The sequence below is a fragment of the Scyliorhinus canicula genome, chromosome 9 (genome assembly GCF_902713615.1).
Source record: "Scyliorhinus canicula chromosome 9, sScyCan1.1, whole genome shotgun sequence".
In the NCBI taxonomy this organism is placed as follows: domain Eukaryota; kingdom Metazoa; phylum Chordata; class Chondrichthyes; order Carcharhiniformes; family Scyliorhinidae; genus Scyliorhinus; species Scyliorhinus canicula.
In genome coordinates, this window is record NC_052154.1 from 31,351,504 (window position 1) to 31,368,766 (window position 17,263).

Consider the following 17,263-nt stretch of genomic DNA (forward strand, 5'->3'; position numbering starts at 1 on the left):
GACAGCATTCGAGAGAAGTGTGCTCGCCACATGGAGCCTTATCCTATATACCGTTTCCTAAGGGCGTAGCCAGAGGCGGAGTCCCCCAGGGAACCAAGCCTCTTAAAGGGGCAAGGTATTAAAGGTCAGGTACCGTTTACAGCAGTTATTAATACCGTTCAGCACAGTAACTTTATTTTTTTCTCTGCGTGTTGGTGTATGTCCTAAATGAGTCGACATATATTTGGACAAGGGACGAGTTGGGACTTTCATTTGCAATGATGGCTCTTTGGGGCTTGGGTGTGTGTGCTGGGGTTGTGTGCTAAAGGGGATTTCTTGGTTTTCCTGGGACCGGGCAAGGGGGAAGGAGAACCGGGCGGGGGCCTCCATGCTGGCCGGTTTAGGCGGGCCAGTGAATGGGAGTGAGGTGGGGGGAGGGGCTGCGGCCATCGGAGCCTGGTAGAACAGGTTTCGGTGAGTCTAGCCAGGATGAAAAGTTGGGGGAAGGAACCGAGGTTGGGGGGAGGAGTTTACAAGAGGAAGTGGAGGTGAGGAGTCTGGGTGGGGTGGGGTGGGGGGTGTCTACAATTCATGGTTGCCATTCACGGTACTCTTTCGGGGATTGGATGGCATTGAATATTAGGGGGGGGGGAGTTGGGGGGTGGACTATATGTGTCAATGGTGACCAGGGCTATTCCTGATTCCTTTTTCTTTTTTCCTTTTTTTACCCACCTTGGGAGGATTTTTTTTATTTGATGCTTATATTGTCAGGTGGGTCGTTGTTTGGGGGTTTGTGGGAGAATGGGATCGTTGTTGTTGATAAAGGGATTGACATTGTATTTGTTACCGTTTACTGTTTGTTGGTGGGGTGTAAATTCTGAAGAAAATGTGAAAATGGAGAATAAAAATAGTTTTTTTTAAAAATGCACTATGCTACATCGGGCAAAGAGTTTGAAAAAAATCTCCACACAAACACAAGAAAATTGTTCAAGCTCACACTATCCCTTTTACACCAGCAATATCTTACAGACACATACAAAGACAGAAAGATAAAATAATTTACAATAGCTTTCTTATACTTTATACTCAGGGTAAGTATGAAGTACACGTGAATTATTAACAGGCAAAGTGTGGTCAGGCACAGCACACACCGAAGTAATAACATGTGTGACCAAAGCAGATTCCATGGATTTCTCAACAACCCACCCAAACATTTGCCACATTGTGAGCCAAACAATGAAATTTTGTCTTTCTCATGAAGGTTTGAAATCTCTACATTGGAAGATATTGCCTTGGAATTCTCACCAAACGTTGTGCTGACTCGGACAGCTTCAATAAGAATCTGCCTCCAGGTTTTCAATCTCCGAGTACACTCAGGCTTCATCTACCAAGCACAATTTCAGATGTTCAGCCATGCCAACCAGAACACCAATGGCGCACAGTAAGGAGTCACCAATCTTCAGCTGCCTCCTCAAATCTTCAGAGCTTCTCCGATAGTCTGCTTCACTTCAAATCTGCTCCTGTCAGCTCTCTCTTCAACTAAGAGCCTATTGCGCCCCAGCTTTCTTTCAACGTGACTTCTGGGACCTCTTTATGATCCCTGTCTTTGTCCCTGCCTGAGACATTCTTTCAGGACTTCTCTCTGGTTTGGAACCGCCTTCCTGTTTCCTCCCCATGTCCTGCTCCCTGGGATACATTCATCACAATGGCACTCTGGTTCAGGCTACCTGACCACCAGTTTTGTGCTGTTTCACTTTTTTGCTACTTTTCTCCTGTGCAGGCGCATGAGGCTGGTCCCCAGCCTGAAGGTGTGAAAACTGCAAACTGCGCATGTGCAGCCATTTCCTGCCTGGGGCATGCACAGAAGGCCTAAAGCCAACTGTGAACTAGAGTTTCTGATCTCCGTTGTATGGTATTCAAGTTTCGTAACAGTCCACAAAGGTACCGAATTTCTAATTTGACACAATCAATTTTAATAGCAAAGTTTTAAAATGTATCCATCGCAATTTCTGTCCTCTGTTTGAGAAGCATTTCACCACCTTCAGCATGAAGCAAGCTATTACTTTGCTGACTACTTGTTTGTTGGCTTTGAATTATTCTGCACAGGTTATATTACACCAAAATCAATAACTGTCTTGGGGAACAGCTGAAAGTGAATAGATGAAATGGAATGAAAATTGCTTATTGTCACAAGTTCAATGTCAATGAAGTTACCGTGAAAAGCCCCTAGTCAACACATTCCACCGCCTGTCCGGGTACAGGAATCGAACCGTGCTGCTGGCCTGCTTGGTAAGCCAGCCATTTAGCCCTGTGAGCCAAACCAGCCCCTGGTAGATGTATTGAGCATTTCAGATGGAATTCAGTGTCACAATAAATTTGCTCTCCTTTATATGACTGCAGATGCACAGCCTCCCTAAGTTACAGTGTTTCATACTTACTCAGTGTTATTTGATTATATTGTGTACATTTCCCATTACAATGATGCCGACTGAAACTGTTACTGTCACCTGTAGGCGATGGGACGATTTTCACACAAGATTTTAGGCACTAAAGTGGAACAGAGGTAGCCAAGTTGGGAGTGGGGTTGATTTTCACTGAATACTTTAGGCACTAAAGAGAAACGGTGTCTTAAACGGAAATGCCGATACAAGCATTGTGGATAGCACAATTGCTTCACAGCTCCAGGGTCCCAGGTTCGATTCCGGCTTGGGTCACTGTCTGTGCGGAGTCTGCACATCCTCCCCATGTGTGCGTGGGTTTCCTCCGGGTGCTCCGGTTTCCTCCCACAGTCCAAAGATGTGCAGGTTAGGTGGATTGGCCATGATAAATTGTCCTTAATGTCCAAAATTGCCCTTAGTGTTGGGTGGGGTTACTGGGTTATGGGGATAGGATGGGGGTGTTGACCTTGGGTAGGGTGCTCTTTCCAAGAGCCGGTGCAGACTCGATGGGCCGAATGGCCTCCTTCTGCACTGTAAATTCTATGATAATCTATGATAAAAAAACACATATTGTTAATGCTACATCCAATACATCGCATACTCCGTGATTCAATAAGCTACAATCAGAACATTCTGACATAGGTTTGTTAATGAGTTTTCCTGGTAACATCGTGTAAGTGAAGTATGAGTAATAAAATAATTACTTGCTAAAGAAAGTAAGTGATCCTGGCAGTTACACTGAGACGATGCTTGCCAGTGCCAAAGATTTCAGGTTCACAAGGATAGCACCTAATTAGTATGGGTCAGGTGGGCTTATGCTAAGGAAGCATCCCTCCCAATTCCTTGCCCTAGAGAACTAAATGCATTAACATCAACCTACCATGTGAGGGATACCCAAGGCCTCCTGTAACATCGGCCACGTTATCCACCTCCTGATTGAGGAGATCAATCTTGAATTATTTAATTTTTACAAAATCTTTACAAAAGAGATTTAAAAAATTGTCCGGGACCCATCTTTCCTATCCAGTCTTAAATTAATCTGAGAATAATTTACACAGCACTGACTGTACTGTTAATGTTAAACTCTTCTTTCAGAAATATGCAAGTCATAGATTTTGCTTAATATGTGCTTTGGAGCTGCATGTGAAATTGGAATATAGTTTGGCAGACATTGATTAAATTATCTTTTTTTGAGTCTCTGACAGGTGGACTTTGCACTGACGTGGAATGCATAGGTACCAAGCTCAGAAACCTTTGAGGTGAAAAATCGCAATAGAACAATATTTAAGGAGTAGCTAAATCTTCTGGACATTACTTTTGATTTTGAGGTAACATTTCCAATAGAAAGCTGACGAAATGAACAACGACAACTACAAGATAAACATGTCAAAATTCCTCAGCAAGTGATCCTGGCAGTTACACTGAGACGATGCTTGCCAGTGCCAAAGATTTCAGGTTCACAAGGATAGCACCTAATTAGTATGGGTCAGGTAGGCTCATGCTAAGGAAGCATCCCTCCCAATTCCTTGCCCTAGAGAACATAGAACATAGAACAGTACAGCACAGAACAGGCCCTTCGGCCCTCGATGTTGTGCCGAGCAATGATCACCCTACTCAAACCCACGTATCCACCCTATACCCGTAACCCAACAACCCCCCCCCTTTAACCTTACTTTTCAGGACACTACGGGCAATTTAGCATGGCCAATCCACCTAACCCGCACATCTTTGGGAGGAAACCGGAGCACCCGGAGGAAACCCACGCACACACGGGGAGGACGTGCAGACTCCGCACAGACAGTGACCCAGCCGGGAACCGAACCTGGGACCCTGGAGCTGTGAAGCATTTATGCTAACCACCATGCTACCGTGCATCAACCTACCATGTGAGGGATACCCAAGGCCTCCTGCAACATCGGCCACATTATCCACCTCCTGATTGAGGGGATCAATCTTGAATTATTTAAAATATTTGAACTGTTTTTTATTTATTCATTCATGGGGTGCGAACATCGCTGGCTTTTATTGCCCCGATTCTCCTTGAGAAAATTTCTTCTCAAAATCAGAGGCGGACTTTCAGTGAAACGCATAGCGCTGCAGCACGGGGCCCCGGCCAATTGGGGAGCCCCATACAGGGAGGTGACTGTTGTGGTGGAAACACCAGAGGTTAATTGAATTCTACTGGGAGGGCAGCGACTCAAATCATTTTGGAGATTAAATGAAATAATTCATTCATTTCATCGATAATGATGAGCTCTGTGCTTCAAAATGATCAGTTAATTTGTACAGACTTGTGTGTGATGGTTTTCAGGGAACCTTTCCAAATGTGCGGACCATTCTGAAGATCGTTTAAACAATACCTGTCACAAACACGTCCAGTGGATGTTCTTTGTCTGGATATAAAAGAGTGAAAAATTACCTGTGAGGTGCGATGAATCAGGAGCATTTGACAAGTTCAGCAATACTGACAATTGAAAATGCATCCGAACAAGAGTTTGTGGTGGATTCACTGCGGTGGAGAATCACATGTTGGGCAAAAAGGTGGATCGGCATCCGATGCTCCAGTCCCCTGCCACCGGCGGCAGAGAGTTGGTGGGGGTTTAATGAGGGTCTCCAATGGAGAGGTCGGATGGGAGCCACGGATGGGGAATCTAGCCGCCAGTCTAATGAGGGGAGTCTGATTGAGGATCTGATGGGTGGATCCAATCCAGGGATTTGATGGGGGTTCTGCTGAGGGTTCCGATGGGAATCTAGCTATGATTGACAGACCATCGTCACATCAAAAGCAATTAAGTTCTTTCTGCTGAGAAAAAGAGGAAGTGAAAGCACTTATGTCCCAAATGTTTATAAACATTGTAGTTAGCTTCACAGCAAGGTACTTGAGATGCATTTTTTTAAAATCCAGACATGGGCTGCCTGGAAGCTATTACCCTGCCAATTACAGCCTATGAAAAGATATTTCTCTTTGTAAGTGAACAGAAGCCTCGCAGATCAAAGGATCTGAGGGGGTTTTAAACCTTATGAGGTGTTTGGCTTTCTATGAAGTAACACCTGCTGCTTTCTACTCTTCTGTCTGAGGCAGCAAGTGCAAGGGACAGGTAAGTGAAAAAACAGTGATTTTCACGCGTTCTGCCTGGACTGCTCTTTAGCTTCCTGGCAGGGGTTACTGATTGGGGGCGGGGATGGTGATTTTTCATATGAGAGGTCTCTGATAGGGGGGGGGGGTCTCTGATATGGGGGGGTCTCTGATATGAGGACCTGATGGGGGTTTCTGATATGGGGGTCTCTGATGTGGGGGGTCTCTGATATGGAGGGTCTTTGATATGGGGACCTGATGGGGGTCTCTGATATGGGGGGTCTTTGATATGGGAGTCTCTGATATGGGGGGTCTTTGATTATGGGGGTCTCTGATATGGGTCTCTGATATGGGGACCTGATGGGGGTCTCTGATGGGGGTCTGAAGAGCGGACCGATGGATGTCTCTAATGGGGTGGTCTGGTGGGAGGGCATGATGGGGAGTCTCTAATGGGGGATTGTGGGGGGAGTTGGGTCACCTTCATGTATGTGTGTTGTGGGGTGGGGTGGGGGTAACCCAGCAATTTCAGTAGGTAGTGGGAGGCGAGGATGCCCCTATTTGCCAGCCAGGGTGGGGGGGGGGGGACAGGATTTGCAATATGGGGGAGGGGGCCTCGCGTTGGACCTCGGTATTAGGCTGCCCGCTCATAGTGACAATCCAATAGCGGGATTTGGAACGGAATCCCGCGAGCTCCCTGCCAGGCAAGGGAGGCTGAATCCCTCCTGCATGCGGCTCCCAGCGCCAGTGCAGACCAGGAACAATTCTCTTCCTGATGGAGAACAGCGCCTCCAAAACAGAAAATCCAGCCCATGGCGGGATTTTCCACAATCGGCGCGACGGCCCGACGCCGGTGTCAAAAACGGCGCGAACCACTCCGGCGTCGGGCCGACCGGAACATCGGGAATCCTCCGGCCCGGAAGGTGCTAGTAGTGGCGTGATGCTATTCACACCGCCGTCACCCGTCACCAATGCGCCTGGCGTCGCACCACAAAAGACACCCCCCCCCCAACGGAGACTCGGCAAAATGGCCACTCACCGCGCAGCTCCGCGGTTCCAGGAGCGCGACATCGAGGCGAACCTGGACGCAGTGGAGCAGAGGAGGGAGGCCCTGTACCCCGGACACAGCCGCAGGGTTGCACCGCACCTCAGCCGGCCGCCTGTGGAGGGAGGTGACAGAGGCCATCAGCGCCGTGGCCACAAATGCCAGGACAGGCATTCAGTGCCACAAGAAGGTCAATGACCTTGTCAGGGCAGCCAAGGTGATTATCCCCGCCGCCCACCCCGATGGGCGGGACGGCCGTACCTGAAACCGACATGGCTGCACCCACCCATGCAGGCTGCATTGGCAGGATGTGGTGTGAACCTCTGCCAACATACACACAACCGCTTGTCCGCATGTATAATTCTGCCTAACACTGTTGCCCTTCATCCCTTCCACCCCCCCTCCCACCCCCGGCAGGAGAAGCGCGCACATAACAACTGGGAGCGTGAGAGGACAGGAGGGGGGCCACCTGAATTGCACCCTGGCACTCCGGGTCTGTCCCTGTCTTGTGGGGGGTCACCCTGACCCCCCTTCCCCGGCACCCCCACCCCTCCCCGGCTCTCACCTTCCCCCCTCTCCCCGGCACTCACCCTCACCCCCCCCTCCCCAGCAGTCACCCTCACCCCCCCTCTCCCCGGCACTCACCCTCACCCCCCCTCCCCAGCACTCACCCTCACCTCCCCTCTCCCCGGCACTCACCCTCACCCCCCCTCCCCTCCCTCCCCAGCACTCACCCTCACCCCCCCCCCCCAGCACTCACCCTCACCCCCCCTCTCCCCGGCACTCACCCTCACCCCCCCTCTCCCCGGCACTCACCCTCACCCCCCCTCCCCCCCTCCCCAGCACTCACCTTCACCCCCTCCAGCACTCACCCTGCCCCCCCCTCCTCGGCACTCACCCTCCCCCCCCTCCCTAGCACTCACCCTCACCCCCTCTCCCCGGCACTCACCCTCACTCCCCCTCCAGCACTCACCTTCCCCCCCCATCACCGGCACTCACCCTCCCCCCCTCCCCAGCACTCACCCTCACACCGCCCCCCCCTCCCCAGCACTCACCCTCACACTGCCCCCCCCCCTCTGCACTCACCCTCAACCCCCCCTTCCTCGGCACTCACCCACACCCCACCCCTCCCCGGCACTCACCCACACTCCACCCCTCCCCGGCACTCCCCCCCCCCCACCCCCCCACCCCCGGGCCGCCCCACGCCGACTCCCACCTCCGCGCTGGCCGGCATCAACCAGCACGACTGGTTGACACCGTTAAATAGGTGATTTACGCCAGCGTGACTTCAGCCCATCCGACCCGGAGAATCGGAGCAGCCCCAGGGCCCATAGCGTCGCTCCGGCCCTCGCTATTCTGCGCGGCGGATTCTAATTTTTGGCTGCCGGAGAATATCGCGGGCGGCGTCGGAGCGGCGAGGCGGGATTCACGTCCCCCCCCCCCCCCCCCCCCCCCCCGGGCGATTCTCCGACCTGGCTGGGGGTCGGAGAATCCCGCCCCATATGTTGGTCTGATATAATGGCTGGTCACATGCAGACAGTTATAACCGGTGAGGAGCTGCCATCCCTCATCGCTCTTTACTAGTCTTCAGAAAGTCTCTTCTGGACAATTAAAGAATGGAATCCTGACAGACAGTTGCCAGCAATGCCATTGATATTAGACTTGCACCGGACACTCCACTTGACTGGAATATTTGCTCCTGCACAGGACTTTTTCTGGCTCATTCTGTCCAGCATTGACCTGTGCTGTGCTGCAGTCATATCATCGGCAGATTTCTCCTCGTGTTGCTCATCGGCCAGTTCACGTTTGCCCACCTCAAGACACAGAGATTGCAATATTGACTATCTCTAACGTCATGCTGACAACAGGTAGGCTTGATTTTAATTATCAATCAGTCCTTGCTTGTTGCTTTCATCAGTCAAAGAGCACTACCGCAGTCTGTCAAGTAGTGGGCAGGGCACAACATGGGGCCTTCGGAAAGAAGGAGAATGCGCCCCCCAAAAGTGCAACTCATCCTCTGCTCAAACTTTACGCTTTTAAAACTGAAATCAACTATGATTTGTTGATTTCAGAATTTACAGTCACTCTTCCAGCCCAATAATCCAGTGTTCCCTCCCAGTAATTTACACGAGTACACAATAAATTGGTTTGATTTATTTTCATTGACACAGTGGTCTTTGTTTACTTTTAGGATTAACTTCACATTAAGGAAAACTATCAGTGACTGATCAATAATTGTAGGCATACTTATCAAAAGAAACATAGAATAGTTGCAGCATGGACTGATGCCAATTGGCCTGTCGAGCCAATTGCTCTGCAAGAGCAATTCATTTAGTCCCACTCACTTGTCCTTTCACCATAGCCCTGCAGGATTTCTCTTCCACTGTTTATCCAATTCTCTTTTGAAAGCCACAGTTGAACCTTCCTCCACCAAACTCCCGAGTAGTGCATTCCAGATCCTGTCTAAAAGTACAGTCGCCATATTCCAAGATGATGATAGGCTGCTTTCCCCTTTGAGGGGGAGAGCTGACTGGTGTTGATTTAACCTGAGGCTCACTGCACCTCAGGTGAGGGGTAAAGCTGAGAAGGTCAACCTTCCTGAATAACCTACGGGAATTGAACCCATGCTGTTGGCATCACTCTGCATCCCAAACCAACTGTCCAGCAGCTGAGCTAAACTTGTCCCCAGATTGATTTGCTGTGTAAAAAAGGTTTTCCTAATTTTGATGATTGTTCTTTTGCCAACCACCTTAAATCTGTGTTCTCTGGTGCTCAATGCTTCTGCCAAAGGTAACAGTTTCTCTCTATCTACTGTGTCTAGATCCCTCATGATTTTGACCTCCAACAAATCTCCTCTCCGCCTTTTCTGCTCAAAATGGAGCACCCCAGCATCTCCAATCTATCCACATAGGGCAGCGCGGTAGCACAGTGGTTAGCACTATGGCTTCACAACGCCAGGGACCGAGGTTTGATTCCCGGCTTGGGTCACTGTCTGAGCGGAGTCTGCACGTCCTCCCCGTGTCTGCGTAGGTTCCCTCCGGGTGCTCCAGTTTCCTCCCACAAGTCCCGAAAGACGTGCTGTTAGGAAATTTGGACATTCTGAATTCTCCCTCCGTGTACCTGAACAGGCGCCAGAATGTGGCGACCAGGGGCTTTTCACAGTAACTTCATTGTAGTGTTAATGTATGCCTACTTGTGACAATAAAGATTATTATTATTACATAACTGGAGTCCTTCATCCTTGGAAGCATTTATTATGGCTCTGTTCTGCAACTCTAAAGCCTTTGCATCCTTCTTAATATGCAGTACCCGGAATTGGCCAAACCAGTTATAAAGGTTCATCATAATTTATTTGAGATTGTATTATGAGCCTCCATCTAATGCCCAGCACCCTGTACTGCCGTCTTATTCACTTTCTCAATGTGTTCTACCACTTTCAGCAATTTGCACAGATATTTCCTAGTTCTCCGTGTTTTTGCACCTCTTTAGATGATGTATCCCTTATTTTATATTGCCTCTTCCTACCAAATGTATCACTTTGTACTTCCCTGCATTAAATTTCACCTGCCCATGTCCGCCCATTCCATCAGCCTGTCTGACATTGACCACTATCCTGCTCACGATACTTCCAAGTTTAGTATCATCTTCAAATTTTGAAATTGTGACCTGCACACTCAGTTGTGGGTAAATGTTAGGTAGGGACAAGATAAGGCTGTACTGTGTATCATCCACCAATGAATAAGTCCGTCAACAATCCCAATCCATCTCTCCTTTTCCACATTTGCCCTGGTTTAATATAGGACTGTGCTGCAACATTTATTTGCTCAGGATACCATGACACTATGCTAACAATTTTATTGTTGTCCTGTGTAATAACTATCATGAAATACATGTATGTATTTCTAATACATTCCAGTTGCAAGTATACTTCCTATTTCAGGAAATTCTGTTGTTAAAATATGGATTTTATGGAATATTTGTTAAATCTAACTGAGGTGTAAGGGCACTAACTTCTCCATCCTAGTCATCTGTTTTCATAGGTAAAAGGAATCGAAGGATCAAAGACCCACTCTGAAAGGTAAGAGTCCGTTTCTCTCTTAATGCAGGAACCATTGTACAGGCAAAAGGCCATGATACAATGACAATTTGTATTGCACAAGGAAAGCATCACATTAATTATGCTGCCATGCACACAAGTGCTGAAAGCACTAACTGTTCCAAAGCATAAAGAAACTGTAACTGATGCGCTGTGCACAATAAGTCATGCAGAGTACATCACGCACAATCAAATAATGAAATATTGCTGTACTTAGCCTTTATAAATGATAAGCAAGCAATGTAGTGGCTGGAAGGATTACATGCACAAAACATCGTAACCAACCATTTACCTTTACACATGTTAACTAACTGCTGTGTATATCAAACATTTACTGCTTTTATTTCAGATGCCAGGATTTGAAGACTTTTCTTTATATTTTGTGATGGCTGGATGATTGTTTGTAAGGAGACAGCATGGCAAAATGAGTCACTATTTGTTCAAACTGTGTCAGAGTAAAATGTCTTGATAGATTCAATCTTGTTTAGTCATTTTAATATATTAAAGGTCTGCATCACTTTCTTTCTGTTTCAGTGCAGTGTCCTTTACAGGCGATCTTTGGTGACTGTGAATAGGGGGAGGACCAGCGCGGTTTAAACTATCCTCACTGGGACATGCAGGATGACACTTTGGTCTCTGCACAGTAAAGACAAACATGGGTGGGCAGGTTGCCTGACACCTCGCCCACCACTGGTAAAATATCAAGGAAGGCAAATAGCCATGTACCTCATTTTAAACCACGCTGTCTGCTGGCCTGGGGTGTGAAATTCCATCTGCAGAGCCCAAACAAGGAGGTTAAAATAGAAATATGAATTACAGTTAAATCATGTACAGAAAGAAAAATAAAGATTGGGAAATACGGATGGGATTAAGTGAGACAGATTATAAAGATAAATAGAAAAAGTTAAAAAAATACATATTTTGTATCTGCAACGTTAATACAGGATTAGCGAAAATGTATCCCAGAGTGATACCATTACAGTGGTTTCAGTACTAAGTCCATTGACAAGGACTAAAACATCTATGAAACATCAGGGTATCTCTGACAGCAACCTCTGGATTTATGAGTCTAACTGCACATGTGCAGATGCCAGAAGTTGCTCTCAGAGTTACCCTGTAACTCTGTTAACAATGAAAACTAATAACCTCCCTCTGGTATTGCAGCAAATTCTGGGCTAGTGGCTGGGGGTGGGTTGGGGGTTGGGAGTTGGGTGTTGGGGGGGGGGGGGGGGGGGGGGGCGGAGTGGGTGACTTACCCTATGTGCTTCAGGCCTCATCATTTCAAATCTGTCATGATCAAGATCTCAAACAATGCTTGGTCCATTTATGAATGTTGTAGTTCCTTATAGATCTTAGTTCTTTTTAAGGATACAGGTGATAACATGTACCCATTCACAACAATAAGATAGTTCCAATTCTATGTTGCTAAATATAATGCAGCAAGTAACTACTTCAAAATGACCCTTCTGCTGCATCCCTGTGTGCATCAAGCCAAACTCCGTCAGTCATTGTCCTGAACTCGCACCATTCTCCAGTTAATCTCCTAATTCCCGATCAGGCCCTCTCTCAGCTCACCTTGTCTATGACATCCACCTTCTGCTTCTCAATGCTATTCCCACTAAATTGCTACAGGTTAAATATTGTAAAAAGTCCCCTCTGCTTTCAAATTTGTTGTCATCTCCTCGGAAAACCATCTCCAATATCCCCCCCCCCCCCCCAATGTCTTTGATGTTGTCTCCCAAATCCACCCTCTTCATTTTCCGCAACTCCATGTTTGAACCTCTCCAGTCAGATTTCTGCTCTGCCACAGCACTAATCAGTCTGAAATGTTATCTTCTTTGACTGTAACCATGATTCTCTATATCCTCATCCTTGTCAACCTGTCTATGGCATTTGACATGGGTAAGCACACTGTGCCTCTCCTACATTGCCCCTCAATTGGCCAGTTGAATGGGACTGCCCTCGCCTGGTTCTTCTTTTACCTATTCAGGCATTTTTTTCCAGAATGTTTTGATTGGGTTTTATGCATGGCATATTTACAAATGTACACTCAAAAAGAAACCGATAAAAAATAACATTACAAAACTAAAAACGCAAGGGCTGATAAAATACCAACAGTGTATATACAGAGAAGCAGAGGAGAGAATTACATTTCACATGCCTTTGCGGGGGGAGGGGGGCTTTCTTCCCCCCCCCCCCCCCCCCCCACCCCACCCCCACCCCCCTTCATTTCTGTTTTTTTGTGTTAAATGCAGAGCAAGCAAAAACAAAACTGGGTGGGAGGGGTACTTGGGTGGTGCCCTTGATGTCATTTGCATCTCTTGGTCAGTTGTCTTTCTTGTTTTTGTGCATTTGCCGCCTTTTCCGCCGTCCATCCTACCTTCTTCTTGTACTTTCTTGCTCTCTTTGCCCTGCTATGCTTGTTGTGGTCATTGTCGTTTCCTGTGCTCTCCCTCCAGTTCGTGTGCCCTCTTTTTTCCTCCCCTCTGGCTTCCCTCTGCAGTTCTCCTCCCCGCATCCTCCCCTCCCCCCTCCCTTCAGTGACATCATCCAAATATATCCGGGGAATGTTTTGCTTGCATAACGCCACTTGAAGCACAGACTACGTTGATTCCCTGGGAACAGCTGGCTTGGTGTTCTTCAACAATATCAATGAAAACATTTGCATGGGCAATGCAGATGGTGTTCCCCGGTACAGTCTGTCCCTGGAAAATCAAAATATTTTGCAAGTGGCACCACAAATCCTATTCCAATGATGCTGGGTTCTAGATGTGCATTGATGACACCTAAATCTATTGCACTGCCAAATTGTTGCTGGGAACAGCTTTTGCAGGTTATGTCCTAACTTCAGCTCAGCGTCAACATTTCAAAACCACTCCCTTATTGCATAATCAATAAAGGAGAGTTTTCAGGGTCTGGTAGAAATTATGGTCAGGAAGAGGCCATCCAATCCTGGGGACTGTCCCGGTGCTGGTTGTCATAACCTGGGCTTAAGCAGGTCATGAGACACTATGAAACCATAAGCAGGTCATGGGACACTTATCAGAAGGGAGATTGATATTCCCAAAGGACTATGGGGAATATGCACTCCCCCACTTAAGGGTGGAGCACCTCCTTCTACATCCTGTATAAAACATGAACTGGGAGCGGTCTCCGGTATTCTTGTTATGTTGCATTAAACCTTTTTCCTTTTGATTCAACCTATTTGGTTCAGTGTGGACTCCTTTCCAGACCTGATAGTACTGGCGATGAGGAATGAACTCTGGTCTCTGGGTGATGCTGCAGTCTTTGGCCTCCACCACCTCCGAAGCCCCGAGTTACAATTGGGTTCTTCTGCGCCCCGTGATGCCGTTATTTGGTTGGTTGGATCAGTTTGATGTGGCACGGAAGAGTTGGGTCCGCTACGTTGAGCGTATTCACTTCTTCTGTTGGGTCAGTGCCATTGCTGAGCATAAGCGGCAAGTGGTGGTGTTCCTTACCGTGGTAGAAGCGGAAACTTATGGTTTGATTCAAGACTTCGTTCTTCACGCTGCCCCTGACACCCGCACTTTTAAACAGCTGATGGAGATGATCAGTGGCCATTTTAGCCCACCACCTTCATAAATAATGCAGCAGTACAGACTTTATAATGCTGTCCGCAATCCAGGGGAGTCGGTGGCCACATTCGTAACCCGTTTGCACTGAATTGCCGAATTCTGGTCGTTTGGAGAGTCCTTATCGGCGGCTCTGAGGGACCAGTTGGTCTGAGATATCAGTGACGTGGAGACACAGCAGCAGCTGCTGGTCAAACCTTCTCTGACGTTGTTTCAGGCCGTCCAAATAGCCCAGACGAAGGAAGGCACGGTCCAGGTAGTCCAGGAACTGCAAGCTATGGAGGTGAACACCATAGGGCATCGACTGGGACGTGCAGACCCCTCTTTTTTTTGTTAGATCAGCGGCAGGTCCCTGAAATGCGGTAGCATACGTCTCCACATTTCCCGGGGCTACCGTCTGCCCTTAACACGAGTGTTAGATCTCGGTACCCTCACTTCCACCCTATCCCCGTAACCCAATAACCCCTGCTAACCTTTTTGGTCACTAAGGGTAATTTATCATTGTCAATCTACCTAACCTGCACGTCTTTGGATTGTGGGAAGAAAACGGAGCACCCGGTGGAAACCCACGCAGAAACGGGGAGAGGGTGCAGACTCCGCATGGACAGTGACCCAGGGCCGGGTTTCGAACCCGGGTCCTCAGCGTCGTGTGGCAGCAATGCTAACCACTGTGCCACCGTGCTGCCCCCCTGAGTTACCAATTTAGGCAAAAACTATTATGGTGTGAATTTTTCAGATCAACATTTTACGGTTGAATGAGCATTAAGTGGCTGCACTCGAGACTTCCGCCCTTCAATTGTGGTGAAATCCCCCTTCGGGGCAATCTGATTGGCCAGGAACTCTCCAGTCCCTGCAGCAATAAGAGCTGCAGTGGACTGAAGAGGAATGGCATGAGGATGCCTGAAACTAAACCCAGCCAATAGAAGGCAAGGTAAGCTCAAGCAATCCCATGGCAGGCAGGGTAGGCAATGCCTAGGGTTGGCTGCAAGAAAGGGGCAATTGGAGTCTTGGGGAGAGGTCGGGGGGGGGGGGGGGGGGGGGGGGGGGGGGAAGCCACCACACCTTAAATAGGAGTGGGGACACCTGAGTTCAAAAGGGAGCTTCTGATGGAGGCACCACCCCTTCCCACCCGAGATCTTTGGGATTGTTGATTTTTGGGATTGGACGGAAGGGTTGGAGAAATTGGAAAGAGTGCAATGAGGAAGCAAAAGAAAGACGTGCATCAATATAGTGTCTTTCATGACATAAGTGCTGTACAGTCAATGAAACATATCTGAAGTGCAATCATTGTTGTAATGTAGGAAATACTACAACCAAATTGTGCATAGCAACTCGCACAAACAGCAACATCATAATGACCAGGTCATCTGTTTTGCTCATTAAACTCTCCAACTGGAAGAAGGTAAATATGTGTGATGAATGGTTACTGTACCCTTAACACCATGTAGGTGATGCCCAGTAAGCACACGTCTCGGTAACTAGTTAGTTCTCTGCTTATTAAAGTCTTCATTTACCATTCCACACTCTCGTGTCGTTATTGAGGGTACTACAATATGCCTTGTTCTTGACTGAGATAATCCCAAACCAATCAGAACTATTAAAAGTGGTCATCACTATTATGGGCTTACATGAGGTTATATGGCCTAAGTCTTGCGACACCCATAATACCAGAGTATATGTCTTACTGAATAATACCCCAGTCTTATTTTATGGTGTTAACTGAAAAAAGCAGCAGTACAAATACCTCCTCAGTTATAGTGCCCACACGCCACCAATACACCCTCTAATTTTAAGCATGAGCGACTTGTTTAAGTGCACAGGTCATTACATTTTTTGCATGACTGCTTTGCTTATGTGGTAACGTAAAGGGGCAGACTTGCCTATGGCCATGTAATATAAGAAAGATCACAGGCCTCTAGTGGCTGACAAAGATTGTAATGTTAGAACTTGTTGACAGGATAGTCAGCACTTTTATATCATGAAAAGTTGCAAAGCAGTTCAGTTGCCACCCTGCATTCTTTATATCCTTAAGTTTAAAAAAATCAACAGGGTTGCTTTAAAAGGCCGTGCAGGAGTCCACACCAAATAGTTCAACAAAACTTAGGGTTCGATTCTCCCAAAACATTTCTAAGTTAATTTGAAACTTTACCACCATTCAGTCACACCATGGCTGACCTGTGCTTCAACTTCAATTACCCACTTTTGATTCACATCCCTCGACACCCTTATCTAATAAAAATCTACACGTTCCTGACCATGAAAATTTAAAATGGCCCAGCATGGACAGGCTTTCAAGGTGAGAGTTTCGCAGTCCTGCTGCCAACTCTATGGTAAGATGTGCTTCTTGGTTTAATTCTTAAATTGCCCAGCTCTAATTTTGAGATTGTGCCCCCTTGCTCTGGATTACCCCACCAGAATACGTGGGGCAGCACGGTAGCATAGTTGTTAGCATCAATGCTTCACAGCTCCAGGGTCCCAGGTTCGATTCCCGGCTGGGTCACTGTCTGTGTGGAGTCTGCACGTCCTCCCCGTGTGTGCGTGGGTTTCCTCCGGGTGCTCCGGTTTCCTCCCACAGTCCAAAGATGTGCGGGTTAGGTGGATTGGCCATGCTAAATTGCCCGTAGTGTCCTAAAAAGTAAGGTTAAGGGGGAGTTGTTGGGTTACGGGTATAGGGTGGATACGTGAGTTTGAGTAGGGTGATCATTGCTCGGCACAACATCGAGGGCCGAAGGGCCTGTTCTGTGCTGTACTGTTCTAAATTCTAAAGAAGAAATCATGACTGCAATTTTTAGCGGAGTTTTCTGAGGTCGATAAGGCGCGACCAAGTTTGTCACATAGGCAGATTTGGATTGAGATCAGGGAAAAAGCGGGAGATGAAAAAGAGAATGGAGTCAGAGAGGAAGAGGTGAGAGACTGGTGTCAGAGGGAGGTGAGTAAGGGACTGGAATCAGAGAAAGGGAGTTAAAGATTGCTTTCTTTATTCAATCGTCAAATAACAGCCATTGAATTTTGTAACATTCTCCACCTGTATGCTTTGAT